General features: G+C 37.8%; 1 protein-coding gene across 2 annotated transcripts in view; it reads right to left on the bottom strand.

Moving 5' to 3' along the window:
• Positions 1-17,239, bottom strand: part of LOC131561362 (heparan sulfate glucosamine 3-O-sulfotransferase 1-like) — a 92,903-nt gene that overhangs the window by 24,849 nt on the left and 50,815 nt on the right. Inside the window, exon 1 of one of the 2 annotated variants that reach the window (XM_058810643.1) lies at positions 16,038-16,255. The exons of the other annotated variant lie outside the window; for it this stretch is intronic. The gene's annotated coding sequence lies outside the window, so the exon portion shown is untranslated. Of the gene's footprint in view, positions 1-16,037; positions 16,256-17,239 lie in introns of those variants that run through there. 2 annotated transcript variants of the gene reach the window in all.

Below are 17,239 nucleotides of genomic sequence, written 5' to 3'. Positions count from 1 at the left end.
GTAGGGGGGGGGAAAGGATTCAGAATATATATATGTATAAGATTTAATTTTAAAGACTGATATTCTTTCCCTGACCTTTGGCCATTTTTCTTTTAGATTCTTAATAACAAATGAGGTTGAGCTATTAAACTCACTAGAGATAATTCACAAAAGAGCTAAATAAAGAATCAAAACTGAGGCACAGTGAAAAATACATTAGAAAAATAAACTACCAACATTTTTAAGTAAAGTAGTCCAAAGAGTTAGAAAGCCTCTAAATTTCAATTTCATGATGTTGTACTGAAAGTCATCCCTGAGTCCTGATAATTTTCATGCTTTCTTGTTTTGGTTTTTTTTTTTTGTTGTGGCTTGTTTTTCATCACTTCATTGGTATCTATTATTTGAGATGCAGTTCTTGACTAAGATTTTGGCTGCACCTATAATGAAATATTTTCTGCTGTGGAATACTTGCAAAGTGCTGCCAATAATCACTAATAATCAGAAAATGTCACAGCAGGCAGTGCTGTCAGTGCATGAGTAGCCTCACACATGAAATTCTGCATTGGAGAACAAAGCATAAAAGTCTTTGAGCTTTTTTCAATATGAACTGCTACTTATTAAATATCAGGATTTTACTAAGCATGCTTTTAAGAAACACTTCAATGGAAAAAAGGTCACAAGAAAGCCACCAGTACCTTTTTTTTTTTCAGTTGGAGACTTTTGCGCAAATGTTACTCCTGTGCAAAAATCCAATTCTGTCTATGATGATGCAAGGATGACACAGTATTGTCTGTGAAGCTAGTTCTGCCCTGGGTAAGAACCTTCTGGCATCAAACTAGATTAAAAAGAACAGATGGTTGCAGAAATATAATTAAGAAAAAGAAAAGGAAGAAGAAACAGATATCAAAGCATCAGCATCTCTTTCCCTGAATTTTCCCTGAAAGAAGTAGAAAGGAAGTTTTAAAAAGGTTGGATCATCTAATCCACATAAGATTCTATTCAAAAATTAATATATCAAACACTCGAATCATAAAGAAGAGCCAGATGCTCAACATGAACTTGGACATTGCTAAATGGTCACTATAGGCATTCTCAAGAAATGAATATAGTGAAGAAGTCTTCACAGGTAAATTACCATATGATAATTCATTAGCATAGAAAGAATCAAACACAGGTTAGCTTTAGGTCTCACCTTACTGTGTATCTGCCCTGAAGACATGGTACTCCTTGTATTTGATTAAATATGGAACTTTCTGGAGCATTAAGAAAACCTAAACCAATGCCCCAAAAAAACTCTAAGCAAAACAATCCAATCCAATCCAAAGCCAACTGCTAGGCAAAAGACAAAAAGTATTAATAATGAGCATAAAAACAAATGTATTTTTAAAAAATACAAAGTTTAGGTATTCAAGAGCTGGTTTTGTATAGCTATCAGACAGCAGTGCCTCAGGAGACAGCTTGGGATTACATTTGCCTTCTACATCTTGGCTTGCTGAAAGCTGACATCCCCTGCTAGTGTAAGATACAGTTTATAACCAAAACAGCCCGGAAGAGTCAGAGCTACAAGCACAGCAGCATAGGCAGATACACATGAAGCTGCCAGATCTTCTCACAACAAGCTGCAAAATTCTCCAGCATCATCTTCAATGCACCCTACACATGAATCTCTCTGTGTGTGCAGGTTCTTTCCTGCAGTTTAGTACTCAGTTGTTTCATATGCACACTCTGATCATGAAGGTTATGCTTAGTATTCTGCAGTAAAACATTTTAATTACTTTAAAAGAATATAAATTTCATTCTAGTCTTTGATGCTCTTAGAAACAACTATAAAGCAGCAAGAATTTCAGAAAACAATTGTTAGTATTATTTAAATTTAATCAGAAATCAAAGTTATGAGAGTAGGTAAAAGCATCAGAAGTTGCTGGGAAAGCTGAAAAACCTCTACATCTGGCTCATTAAAAGTACAATACTCTACAACTCCAACCATGTGCAATATGGACACCTCCAGTAAAAATAGCCTTAGTTTATAATCTATTCTGTGGCACATATTCAGGGGTCCAAAACAAAAAAGAAGAGGTACAGGTGTGGGTGAAGATGTTAATAATTAAACATATTGACTCTTGTTGCTTTATAATAACGAGTCAATATTTTTAATTATTGTTGCTTTATAAATTTATTATAATTGATAATAACTAGCTTTAAAGTCCACTTGTGCCACAGGAGTATCTGTACAGTCACCATAAATGGGAGGAAACTAAGAAAAAGGAAATTTGTGGATTGGGATTGAAGAATGTGCAATTAAAGCATGTGTGACCTTTTTGTTTGGCCTGCTCTGAGCCATTGCAAAATGCTTCAGTCTTAGTGAAACCAATGCATTCATCAAGTTCTATCAACTAGATATTAATTTGAAAGTTGAAGGTGTATATATAAATACAAATGAAAGATTACTGTGTAGTGCCTAAAGGGTAGCCTTGTTTGTTGAAACAATAAGCACTGCTCTTTAACACCACTGATATGAAATCTTTTTAGCAGCAATGTTTTTATTCAAAATTAGCTATGTGCCTGAAGTTATAAATTGCCTTGTTCTAAGTACAATGTTACAAAACAGATCACTTAGTGAAGCAGCTCAGAAAATGGATGTGCTTCTGACACCTTTAATGTAGGTCCTTTTTCTAAAGAATAAAGAATAAACCCCAAAAACTCAGAATACTTAAAAAATTTCTATTTATCAGACAAGGAAAAAAGCCTACATATATTACATTTAGGCTGTCAAAAAGGTTCATTATAGGAAGCTTATATATTTATTTACTTGTAGAACTGGTAGGGATCACTGTCTGTTACAATTACAGACACAACACTTCATTCCTGACAAGACTTTACCGTGTCTCTGTTAGCCCACAGCACGTCTGTGGAACTCATGGTTATCAATCTGATAAATCTCAATGTGCTGTGTCAGTTTTAAGCACCCCCAACTGCTCAGGCACATAAACATCAGCAGCTACCAGGTGCTCTGTAATACTTTATATCCATGCCCTACACTGTCCTTCCTGATATTCAGTTTTAGAAATCCATTTTCAGTTTCATTGCTCTGGTACCAATAATCAAATGGCAAAAGGTGTTTCCTGAACTGCATCCAGTGTCCCAAAAAGATAATCTAAGAGGGCTGAACTAAAACCAATATAAGATATTTAAAAACATTTTTATGATCTACTTGAAACAGAAAGCAACATGACAAAATGTAACACACTGCTAATAAGAAGGAAGATATATCTGTAATATGAGTTTCTTCAGTTCTCCTGAAAACAAATCCTAAAATATAAAAAACAAATTATGACTCCAGGAGAGACTTTATATTTTTAAAAATGAGATAGAATTAAAGCATTCTTTAGACCTAGTTGCAGGTATAAAAATAACTAAACCAGATGATGAGATACAGGGAAAACAGAACTAATGATTTTATTGTACTCACGTTTTTTTTTTTTGGTCTTGTTGTTGTTTCTAAAAATATGTTTACAAAACAAAGTTGAAAGAAAGATGCCCATAAAGAAAAGTGGCTTTTTCCCCAAGGACAGTCAGACGTGGGAACAGGTTGTCCCAGGAGGTGGTACTGTCTCTGTCCTTAGATGTTTTCCAGACCAAATTGGGAAAACCCTGAGTAACCTGGCCTGATTTCAACATTTCTTGAGCAGAAGGCTGGACCAAGATACCTCCTGAGGTACCTTCCAACATGAATTTATTGTATAAGCCTGTAATCTGTGAAGTATTTACAGAAGTATTTACAAAAGTATTCATAATTCATTTTAAAGGAACAGAATAAGGTCAGAGCTAGCCCTACCACTGTTAAGCAACAACAACAAAAATCCACACAGGACATCATCTGTCTTCTACAAATACACACATTTGTACGACCACAAATAACACACTATATGAGAATAAGAAAAAAAGATCTTAGAGTAGATGTAGGTAAGAGAAAGAAATGTTAAACGCTAATTCTGTTTTACAGTTTTACACATACAGCAAGAGACAAAACAGTGCAGGAAGTAACACTTTTTGGTGGGCTCTATCATCTTACACACTGCACTTGCTGCAGATTACAGGTTCTCATACTTTTAAGCAAGTATGGATTAAAAAATCTCTATTACCCACAGCATAAAAAAATCAACATTCCATTCTAGAAGAATTAATCTCTTTCCAGTTCCAACATGACCAGGTTTGGTTTCAACAGTTACAGCTGTTGCTGCTCAACAGTTGTTTAACAAGTCAGGGGCAAGATGTGTGCTCAGACCTCTCCTCATCCAAAGCCCTGTCTGGCTTCTCAGACATTTCAGTGGAAGCAGGTGCAAGTCCTTCAGAAGTGAGTTAGAGTGCACTGTGCAGATTTAATAACTCCTTCCCCAGCTAGAAGACTCAAGTGCTCTAAAAAAATATAAATAAGAAAACTGAAGTTCTCTAGCAATCCCTTGGGCCAATTACACAGATCAGAGATGGAATGACGATCCTGTCTTTTCCATTCTTTTCTTGATTATTTTAGCACGAAAAGAGTCGGTTCTTGCTAAAGGTGGAATCAGCTCAACTACATCTTACCTAGACAGCTGTACATAAAATTACATAGTTCTCCAAGTTGTTTCTGATTAAGAAAAGAAACAGATGATGGAACTTGGTGTCTGGTGCAGTCTTGCTAATTTACAGAGGTAAATTTCTGCTTTTCTTAGCGCAACAAATCACAAGCAAGCAAGCTTTCTGTTACTTACTATTTTCCTTCATCTACCATTCCATCTAAAACCTCTCACGAAGTAGTGTCTGAATTCACACTTCAAATAGTCATTCACTGAAGGTCACGAGCATTTGCTTCATTTTTCACTTCTGTGCCATTTTCTCATTTCTTCTAAGGTTTATTTCAGCAAAACCCCTCAGCTGCATGAATGAGAGACAGTGGCTAATTCCTCCAGCATCCTTGGTTTTCTCCAGGAATTGGCTATCACTGCTAGAGATTGTTAATTTCTAACCTGAGCTATCTGCTAACACTTGGCTGCAGATGGATTTCAGACACCAATTATATGGATGATAAAGCACTGGCTTTTCACAACAAGGCTCTACAATTGAGCCCTTTCCACATACAGCTGCTGGCCAACTGTTGGTTATTCAGAGCAAAAAACTCAGCTTTTCCACTGACAGCCAATCTGAGCCTCATCTATAAAGTCAAGCCCTGTAGATCAAAACAGACTCAGTTCTCGAGTTTTCTGTGCCAAATGAAGAATCAAAGAACACCAAATGAAGGGCAGAGAAGGCTGTACTTAGCAATGCAGTGCAGTGTACAATCACTTTCTGCTCTGCGAAAGAGATGAGCAGGACAATAAATGGCACTGGTCTCTGCAGGCAAAGACAGTTCTCTTTTACACTAGTGTCATATGGAGAAACTGGATTACCACACAATAACAAATCCAATAAACACAGATTATGAGTGTAGGATAGAAAGTAATTTACCACTAGATTAATCCCAGGCATTCCTCTTACCTAGGCTGCATTAAAACAGGAGCATTTATCTTTCCACCCTATTGTTCAATGTGTTTCATATCCTCTGCTACCCCCAGAAAGAACAGTACATGATTTTTTTTTATGATATTCTATTTACTTTTTCTATTCTATTTTTTTATTATTTTCTATTTACTCTCTACAAAATAACAGTTCCACATGCAGCAGATGAAATCTAATTGGCAAGACAATACAACAGTATTTTTAAGTTGCTTGCATTTTCACTGGGAGAAAATGTGAATCTAGGACTTGAGCACATGAAGTAGCTACTCTCAGACAATCACACAGAGTACACCTTACTTTGCCAGCCAGGATCTGAGGTCACATCAATATAAGACGACTCTGAAATATAAGGCCAAATTAAATCTAAAATATTGATTTGGGTGTACAGATATTTCTTTAAAAATATAATGGCCATTCAGTAAAATACACTGAATGGAGAGAAGTGTTATATACTTATTGAATTAATAAGATTTTAAAATTATTAAAATTTTAAAATTCTTAGTTCAGTTAAACTTTGAAAGGATTGTGTAGTTATCTTGGAGGAAAACCATTTATAGCTCCTCCCATTTCACTCAGCCTTCCTAAACTCATGCTCTTGATATTAAATAGGAAGAAACTAATGTATAAAACTTCAAATAGAGAAAACGTTTTCCTTATTACCTTAACAATTTGATGGCAATCACTTTTCAGAGCCATTCCCCATTAAACAGGAATGTATTAAAGGTAAGTAGGTATTTACTCAGAGGCAAAATTCAAATAAGTTAGATATTAAAAGGTCAAGATGAAATTATTTCATACTTGGATACTTATCTAACTAACTGGAAGGTAGAATTTGTATTCTGAGGAATTCTGAATCTCCAGTAGTACAATAAATTAGTTCGTTTAGGAAGCAAAATTCCTCAGGTCATTTGTAGAAAGGGAAAGACGTTTTGCCCTAGCTCTTTGTTAAAAAAAGAAAAAATTCTATTATGTTAGGTGAACCAAACTCTGCTACTTATACAGATTTCCTGCTGCCCGCATGGTAAGCTCTGTCCTACAGCTCAGCTTCCTGAAACCTGTAGTTCTCTTAAACTTAGTTAGGAGTAGGAAGTGAGGAATTCTATTTAAACATAATCAACATTTTCTCAGGTAATATTATGTTGAAATAGTGTGGACAGGTACATTCCCTCCAAAAGTTTCTCACCAACCCTATGTCAATACCTAAAATTTCTTCATGCCTGACATAAGAACATTTTAAAGCGCTAAGAACAAATTCACCTCAATTACACAATACATCTAAACCACTGGACATGGGACACATTCTCATACTGAAAATGTCTCATTCAATGGCTACCAACCCAAAAATTAATTCTGAATCTTACCCAAAGCTTCCTATGTAACGACTCACAGTCTAGGCTTGGTTGCTCCATCTGTTTAAGAAAATGAGATTATAACAAGATGGAAAAAATAAATTTAATCTTGCTATCCACAACAAAAAAATCAACAAAAGAAAAATTTTAAAGTAACTATTGTTATTAATTGCTATGCACAAATAACACATTTCATGGGACCAGGATCTACAGCACATGGCTGAACAGACAGAGAACGTGTCAAAATACTAATGCACTTACAATACACCATATACAGAGACAACTGATATTTTTTGACTCATAATTTTAAAAAATTACTCTGTAATTTGAACATTCTTCTTTTTCTTAACCTTTTTAGCAAGGAATCATTCAGAGATAAATGCAAAATCATCTTAACTGAAACAATACTTGCAATTTAAGACCTATATCATTATTTCCCTCCATATATATATACACACACACACACATAGACACACATATATATGATTATTTCCATTTACTAAATGAGAATACCCCAGGATCACAAAAAGTAAAGTAGAAACAATAGAGTAGCCCATATATTTTATTTATAGTATAAAGTAATATGATCAGCTTGTACAGGAATAAACATGTTAAAACATTTATGGTATTATTCCACAATTGGCTGAACAGTTAATTGCCTTAATCAGTTTATATGATATTATCTGATTTTTTTTTAATGGCAATTTTACACACTGAATATTAGTGTTCTTAAAGAAACAAAACAAAATGCTTTAACAGCATTTCCTTCTAGTGCAAGCTAGCACAAATTTAAATATCTCCCAGCAGGCTGCAGAGAGCCCTGTTCGATGCTCGTGTATTTCTATTGGCTTCCATTTGATTAAAGGAAAGTGCTTCCCTATAGAAGCAAAGTAGAACAATTCCTTGGAGTATTACAGCACCATGTTCTGTGCCTGTGACCACACAAGGATTCAAAAGAAGAATGATACAGTGTTCTTTTCAGAATAGCAGATTATCTAACTTTGAGTAATGACTATTTAGTGAAGATTTGTATTATTTCCATTTTCTAAAGCTCTATGCATAGTTATCATAACGGTTCTCTTTTCAAGATAAATTTAGTTTCGAAACTTTGGTTTTCTATCACTGGCACTATTTATACTCTTGGGATAAAGGAGATGAAGTTGCAAGCATAAAAAGCCAGCCATTACCCATTGAAATAACTGTCCTAAACTTCCATAATTTTGCAGAGGAGTGATTAAAAAATAATGAAACAACACAAGTGTTCAGGTCTCTAACTTGCTAAAGAGGCCTAAGTTCTCAGGAGTGTTTGCAGTGTGCAGGCATGAATCTTACTTTAGGATCCAGGAACTTAGAGCTAAGGTAAGAATGCAGCAGAATATGAAAATAATGAGCCTTTTGTTCTTTTTGTGCACATATCATATTTTGAATTTAGAAAACTCTAGAAGCACGACAAAGTCTACACATAGTAAGGATATTTCATTAGTCTACTATAGGAAAGGACGGAAATTACCATAGCCAGGAAATTGGTGATGTGGTTGCTAAAACTACTGGAAGACTTCACATTGTATAGTACAGAACAAAATCAAACCCATACAACAAAATTCTGTAAATTAGGTAGATTTTAAAAGCCCAACAAAACACCATCTAAGTAAATGGAACTATTTATTTACAGAATAAGCTAAAGGTAGCATGTGGTGCAAAGGAAGCTGAGTCATAATTTGTGAGACTGAAATAGCCTACTGTTTGGGGATAAGGTCTAAAAGATTTCTGACTGCAGCAGTCTAGAAAAAGAAAGCCCTTACATGTTTATTTTCATATTGCATCTCAAGAATCTAGCATTAGAAAGTGTCAAAGATGACAAATGCAAATTATTTTCCATCTTAAACTTGACAGTATTTACCTTTATAAATGGTGCAAAGGAAAACACAGTGCTGTGAGGATTAATGTGAGCCAAGTCTGGAAGATGCTCAAGAATCTGGCTGTCATAAGACACGAACTTCTTTCATCCTGAGAATTACCTACATGCTCTCCATATGTGACAAGGTCACCAAAATAAATATTTCATTATAATATCTGTGTAAGGATTATTTTAAACACTTAGTGTATGTGTATGTAAACAATAAATAACAAATTCTGAACTTCCAGTAAAATTTTAATTTTTAGAAATTTTGTGTTACAAGCTATTGTTTGCAAGGCTTGACTGCCTTTATTTAATAAGGTCTGCTGACTGTATAAATTGCAGTGAACAGCTTAGCTGAGTAATATGGCATTTTTGTGGCTATGATTTTAACTAGTTAAGCCATGGAAATAGATGACAGCTACTTTATTTTTAATCTTACTGTTGGAGAAAAGCTGTAAACTTTTTCCTTCCAGAAATAATCCACAAACTGATTGCTGTCAACTGCTTGCTGGAGGGAAAGTCTGTCAACCAAGGAGGGTGGAGACAGGAGAGACAAGCTCCCTCTTTCCATGTGTAAATACCTTTCCACAAAATGGAAGCAGAAAATTATAGAATCTTTGTAAATTAGGGATCTATTCTGTGTGAACCTTTAAAAAATGTTCTTTGTAGTATCCAACACTTCTATTCAGAAAAAAACTATGTCTGACTAGACTTTGTTATCAAAGAGACATGATGTTATTCAAGTGTTCTCAATGAAGCCCTGTATCTTTGTTCCTTAAAAATGAAAGCATATCTTGTAAGAGCTGATTCTGGATTCTGAGGGATGTAGTCTGCCCTTTATAAACTTCAAAAGCATTTATACCAAAACTCAAACTCTTAGCAGATTTCTAGGTCTAAAATATATTGGTCCTATACCATTAATTTGCAGAACACGTACCTGGCTTCAGGTGTAATGAAGATCATTAGTGTCTACAAGGAGTTTTTACCTTGTGAACACTATACAAATGCTAAATTATGACAAGGACAGAAGTAGCCCAGTTTATCTCCATCCAGAAGCTAAATTTTTTGCTTGTATTTGAATTACCTTATTAATTCATGTCTAAAACCCAGTATCTCTACTAACTGATACTTTGCCATTCATCAAAATAATCCAAATCCCTAATATCTCACTTCAATTCTTTTTCAGCTATCCACTGTAAGATCCCATTGTAAATAAATACAACCTCAGAACATATTTTTCTGTTGCCAATTTAATGGAAAAAAAAAAGTCTACTCCTTGCAGTTTACTAAAAGTAGAACATGTTTTTTACCTCGCAATTTCTGAAACCCTGAGTTTCTTTACTTGCAGAAACTTACATGACACAAAATGGTTGGTTAGCAATCTGGAGAACTGTAGTAGGACAAAATATTAAATCATTTTCTCCATTGTTCTGCAGGTAATGTGTAACATTTTACTTAATAACTATATCTGCACCTTTTATAACCTCAGTGGAAAAGGATTTGCTCTGCCTTTCCAAGTTAAACAGATGTACAGTGTTAACAGGAAATTATAGACAACAACAAAAAGACAAAAAACTAAAGCAATTATTTTTCTGAAATTCAGATGATTAGCATTTATGCACTTACATTGATTTTGGAAATAAAAGTAAAGGCTAGAGCTGCACACTTGCACAGGTGCCCATTCACAATTTTTCAATTCCCACCTATTCACTGCAGCTTGGATGCCAAGGGTCACTTCTCTCCAAATTCTGGAGGCCTTAATACCACACAGAGAAGGAAAATCCTCCCATTTTTCTGATGGAGTTACTGCAGAATGTCAATTCAGAATCAAACAGCAAAGACTAGATTGCTTCTCAAAATCAGTTTCAAGGTGCTAAGTTGTAAGTACAATTAGCTCATCACTGTCCCTAGGACACTATATCCTCATTTCATGGAGAAAGAAAGAGAATCATCATTTTCAGTATTTTAAGTGCTATCATTGCAGTATTCTGTAAATGGAAAGCCATTTGATTACAAAGTTCCTTTTTATCACTCTTCTATATGCACACACACAAATAAAATATATCTTTTTTAGCTAAAAGCAAAAGTATCAGTCACTTGCTAAAGAAATGGAAAACTCCTTCTCTTCAAGCAATATTGAATGAATTTTCCTGCAGCAAAACAGCTTGATCCTAGACCAAACTTAAATATTTTGAGCCAAAACACAGAGCCCTGAGTCTCACCCTAGAAATCTTAAGCATTGCTTGACAATGAGGGTAGTTCAGTGTCTTTTCTCACTGCTGCTGGCAAAGCAGGTGAGTGTGAATAGCAAGAGAAAACATGGAACACTGAAGCAATTTTTCTCAAAACATTTTTTTGCTATTTGAAGGAAACATAAAAAAAACCCTTGCATTTTTTAACATAAGGCACACAATTTCTTCACCTGAATGAAAGACCATTTGGCTTCCGAAAAATCAGCTATAGAGCAATTAATTCACCTGTATTTTGCAATCAATTTCAAGTTCACATTTCAAATTCCCTGTAACTATAACAAGCCCAGAGGTTCATTTGACCTATAAAAAATGAGGTGGGGAACTAAATCTAATGCAAAAAAAAAATGCAGTGCCTCTATGACATGTAAAATAGTATCTTCCTTGTGTCAAACATATGGTATGAGTAATTCACACTCATACGCTCAAACACAGACAAACAGACAACTGTCAGCTGGTGCACGTGTGTACACACACGTGCCAGTGCTATGAAATCAGAGCAAGGAAAGATGGTGAAGAGATATTTTTATCTGTTATTTTCCTGGTCACAGAGCAGTAGTAAAATTATTACTGATGTTACTAACTATTATTACTAACAATTACATTATTATTAATGAAGCATGAAAGTGAGGCGAAATGGAAAGTAGTGGAATTACTGGGCTCAGAGGATTGTGATCAGTGCCACAAAATATTCAGCTGGGAACATTACTAATTGTGTACCCCTGTTGATATTGGGGCCATTTCCCTTAAAGACCAGAATAATGGGACTGAGGGCACCCTCAGCAAGTTGGAGAGTGTGTGAAATAAGGAGCAGTTGCGCTGCTGTTAAGTGGGACCTCAGCAGGTTGGAGAAATAAAGCTCGGCAGAAGAAAATACACATTCTTCACCCAGAGAGAAATAACTTTGTGGACTAGTAAAAGTCTTAGGACCGGCCAGGGGGAAAGAACTGAGCACTAAAGGATGGGGGATGTCCTAATGGACAAGAAGTTAAACATGAGTCAGCAAAGTGCCCATGTAGGAATGAAAGCCAACACTTTCTGTGTTAGGAAAAACAGTGTTAGGAAAGGCAGGATGAGAGAGATGATCCTGACCCTCAGCACCAGTGAAGTCATATCTGGAATATTGCCTCCTGTTCTGGGCTCCCCAGTACAGAACAGACATGGACATACTGGTGTACATCCAGTACGGCCATTCAGGACACAAAGATAAGGGTCTTGGAGCATCTGTCATTTGAAGAAAGGAAGGGAGAGCTGAATTACTTTTTCCTGAAGAAGGCTCAGAAGGGATCTTAATCAGTATTTAAAAATGCTTGGTGGGAGGGAGGGAGAAGCCAATCCTTTGAAAAGCAAATATTATGAGAAAGAACATTCAAAATCCACTCTCTCCAGATTTCATTAAGGAATTTGACATAGTATCACCCAGCAATTATTTACTGGGTTGGAAATACAAGCATAACAAAAATAAAGTTTTTGTTGACACAAATGGTAAGTATTGAATGATAACTAATGGTAACTATTGATGACTAATGGTAACATATTGAATGGACTTTGAAATCGTTCTTCACACTCACTTTACCACGTCTGTAAACACGGTGAAAAGCAGAGGTGTTTTAATAAGAACTGGTTACAGGAAGCCCTCTTGACACTGGGGAGGTTCTTGCTAACTTACAGAAGAAATTGGAGGAGCATTTGCACAGGATTAGAAATGGGAAAAACTTTAGCTACTTTTCAAAGCCACATGATTACGAATAGCAGAATTTCTGATTATTTCTGTGATGGTCTCTTATTATTTATCTCTCTTGCATTTGAAAGCAACACAAAAAAGATAAATCACCCACCCATGTTTACTATTAACAGATTAAACTAACCTGGCCTATCTGTAAAACAAACTTGATATTCACCAGTGTCTGACAAAGTATTTTCAAAAGACCAAGTGGAGTATTAGCAGTCTTATTCAAGACTTTGAGCAAACACTTCAGGTACAAGGTTCAAATTCAGGAGAATCAAGTTACTAGCCTCTCTATCTTCCTATTTATTCTGTTTTGCCACACAGACTAAAAGGTGCTTGCTCTGCTTGTTTGATCCTAGCACATAAAAGCTGAGAAGACACATGATCGATGTTTATAATTTATTGAGGGCTACACGCCAGGAAGGAGTTGGTTTAAAATAACAATATAGAGAGATTAAAAATTAGGAATCAAAGAATATATTTAGGTTGAAAGTTCAAAGAAAGCTCTAAGCATTAGGAGAGAGGTTTGAAATATCTTTAGAAACATCCAGAAAGAACAACAGGGCAATGTACTTAAAGGTAGACTGTGATGACTTTATAACTCAAGTTAGATAAGATTGCTGTTTAGCTCAGAAAGGTCTTTTCTTCAGTCCGGAATTACTACTGTGACCAACTGTTCCTGGTTCTGCTCCCCTGCTTCCCAGACTTCTTGCTTCACACTATTCCCACTAAAATTCAACTAGGGCTGTGAGAGAACCTCATGCCATTTTTATCCTTGAGAGAAAACAATCTTAAGACTTAAACTCCTACCCCTCTAGCTTAAATGTTTTTATGGAATATTGCATCAAAGCAGATGATTAGAAAACCTCCTTGAGATCAGAAGATTTAATCAGCACCTAAACAGAGCAGTGCACTGCAAACATACAGAAATGATATTACCTCTTTGAGTCTTCATTAAATATTTGTCCTCCTGGCCAGTTTAATGGATTCCTGCTTACTATATAAACAGTCAAAGAGAGAATTTGATTGTACTCCAAGCAAATACACCTCAAACGCTGTCACTATTCAGAATCATGTAATTTAACCTGTCAAGACATACAATTATCCCCACCCTTTATAACATGGTAACATGTTAATCATTGAACAACCCATTCAGAGGATTTCCATGGCAGTGAGTAAAGCAAAAACAGCTCCAGAAAAGACAGAGGGTGTATTCACATGTCTCTAACTACTGGCCAGTTGTCACATAATCATTTGTGTAGCAGCAAGTGAATATTGAGCAATGTTGCAGACAGCCAACTCTTCTCCATTCAGCTCCTTTCAAAGATGTGTCCATCACTAAACAAGCAGCACTCTGCTTTCCTGACCCAAAAAGCATGCTCGGCTTGTTGCAAATATTGAAAATGTAGGCGGGTCTGTCGTTCACCTGTCCCACAATCCCCAAACACAAGTCAGTACTGTAAGGCCAATAAAATCTGGTATGACCACATTTCCCCACCTCCCTCTGGCTGACAAATGATTTATTACACTTTGTTTTAGAAATTAAGCAAATGTTTTCCCAATATAAGTGAATCCAACGCTTGACAGCCAATTAAAAATTTACACTGGACTGAAATTTACACAGTGACATATATTGTTCAAACCCCAAATCAGAACTCCCATATTTCATTTATGACTTTCAAAGTCAAAGCGCTGTCCAGAAGAATGCCAGTTACACAGAAAAAAAAGTATTTCTATTTTATTGGTATCTCAGAACAAGAAATGTTCACTAATTAATAAATTTGGACCACTTTGTAGACTGGTGTCCATGACAGCATTTCCAGTTAGACACAGAAGATTTGGAAAAGAAAACAAATTATTCTCCTGTTCCAAGTTCAAAGATGAACTCCACTTTTATTGATTGTCATTTGACCGTTACCATCTCTTATTTGGTGATAAACCAGATTCTCAACAACTGAATCTCTTTTAATTGGTTGGTTATAGTCTACACCAAGGCTTGCGCCTTAAATGCCATAAAAATGCTGTGTATGTGAGTGTGGTTTCATTTAACAATGACCTGCACTCTTGGATCTGACAGAGTCTTTATTTCCAAATGTTTTTCCCCACCTGACTAGTCTCCTTTTAGATTTTTGTCTTTATTTCTGGCTTGTGCTTATTTTTGTCTCCCTTATTTTGTTGCTGTAGAACAGTGATGTGAAAACTACTGCATCCAGGCTTGCTTTCAAAGTAAGCATATTGAGTGGCTAGCCTGGCTCATATGTTCTTGCTTACCTCACAGATTTCTGTGTTATTATTAGTTTCTTCTACTAGCATAGCAGTCTTTTGCCACACACATACACACATTTTACAATAAGCTCACAACTTATGAAACTTGCAAATCACACATTCTGTCAAAGCACACAAATTCCTTAGTTTCCTCATTCTGAAGCAATGTACAGGATCCTTCTATAACACTTAACATCTTCTTTATGAAAAAGCAGTATTTTTACATAAGTGGAACAAAAAATTTAGTAATATTTGCCATTCACAGTTTGGTCAAAAACATGCTAGGCTACTAAAGCAATTAACCCCACTCTAAATCAGTTCCATTTGAAATGACAAAAGCTCAGTCTAGTTTTGCCAGCAACAAACCCAGTGAAATATATGAAAAGTCACAAAATTAAGTATTAATAACTTCTACAATATAAAACCATTATCTCATCAGGCTAAAGCTGTCATTTTGTATTTTATGATGAAATACCTGGCACATGAATAACACAAACATCTTACTGAACAGTAGGTCTCCCCAGTTCATCTCATTTAGCAGGCAAGCGTCAAAAACAAATACTCTATTGCCTTAGGGGCAGTAAGTGAAATTCTGGGAAGTAGCTTATGACATTTTTAAAGTTTTTCAGAAGGTGGAAATAATAAAAAAAGACATCACACAGATTTTAGTTGCTGTAGTTGAGAAAGTCAACATTTTCAATGGAAGTTGTGCTACCCCTTGTCCAAGTTTTCCCCACCCTGCATCTCAGAAAATACAGGTTTGTGCGCACTAAAAACAAGGTAAACCAGCCTGGTTATTCTCAGTCTTTTCATGTGTGGCAAAAATAAGAGGACACATGTGGTTCTAAAGCACCATCCTTACACACCACCACCTTCAACTCTGCAAGAGATTTCAGGCTGTAATGTGTAAATCATTACTACATGCTCTAATAGTACTTTCTATTTAATCAGGGGAGAAGAAAACCCCCTCTAGAATTACAATAAATAACTACAGTTTTGTTTTAAATGAAATGATGTAGTTTATATCTGACCTGAGTTTCAGTCTTTTCCTAGTGGGAAATATAAATTCAGCATTTGGATACATAATCCTACAGCTCTCAGAAGAAGCCGACTCCACCGCGAACACTTTACATGATTTATAGCTCTCCTCCAGATTCAGATGACAAGTCTCGGCGGAGCAGGTGCAACGGGGTGTTTTTTCCTTCCTTCAGACATCATTCCCTCGTATGTAAATTAATTAGCAAGTCTTCCTCACTTTCGCGTAAGCGAGGAAGATGAAGCTGATGGAATATCAGCGTTCGGTTCCTCACGAGGAGCGGGTGACCCGGCGGAGGGAGGGAAGGAGGGAGGGATGCGGGGAGGGGGCTCGCTGTCGTTACTGCTGGAGCCACAGCGATTTCGACAGCGTCAGCGGCGATAAAGTGAGCCCGGCTCCCGCGCGCTTGTGCCAAGAGAGCGATTTTTAAACCACGGGCAGGATTTGGAGGAACCTCGGGGACGCGAAGCGAACACACCCCGCACGCCTCCCGCGGCAACCCGAGCCTTCCTGTCCCCCCTGCCGGCAAGTTGGAGCCGCCCTGCCCGCGCCCCCTCCGCCCTGCCCCTTCCTTCCCGGGCTGCCGGGGCACGGGGAGCGCGTCCCGACTCCCGTTACCTCCTCCGGAGCCATGGAGAGCCGCGGCCCAGCGGAGCGGAGGGGCCGGCGCTCCCCGCGCTCCCTCAGCCGCCGCGCCGCCAGCCGCTGGCACAGCCCGCTCCACATAAATGCATTAACAGCAGCCACATCATGATTAATTCATCAGTCCCAGTGACCAGGGGAGGAGGCAGGCGCGGGGGCTGCGGAGAGGCAGGGCGCACGGGACGGTCCCTTCTCCTGGAGTTCGCCCCGGCTCCGGGCCCCGCCGGCGCGGAGGGACGGATGGATGCCGCGCCCGGCTCCCAGCGCGGTGCCCGTGCCTGCCCGGCCTGAGGGAGGCGGGGTCTCCCCTCCCTGGACAGGGCACGGGCGGCGGGACCGCGCTGGGGGCCGGGCGGGGATGGCGAGGCAGCCGTGCGAAGTTGGGAAGGCTCCGCCGCACGGGGCGGGCGGGCTGCAGTCCCCGCTCAGCGGGAGCATCCTCAGCTCCACGGGAGGGACATGCAGCCCCTCCTGGTCTCCGGGCTGCCAGCGGCCCGCCGGGTGTCCTGGCGGCGGAGCAGGGCCCGAGCTGCCGGCACGGAGCGGCCGCCGGGC

Source organism: Ammospiza caudacuta, chromosome 9, assembly GCF_027887145.1.
Source record: "Ammospiza caudacuta isolate bAmmCau1 chromosome 9, bAmmCau1.pri, whole genome shotgun sequence".
Classification (NCBI taxonomy): Eukaryota; Metazoa; Chordata; class Aves; order Passeriformes; family Passerellidae; genus Ammospiza; species Ammospiza caudacuta.
The sequence above is the reverse complement of the archived record's forward strand: the minus strand, read 5'-3'. Positions and strand labels throughout refer to the sequence as shown.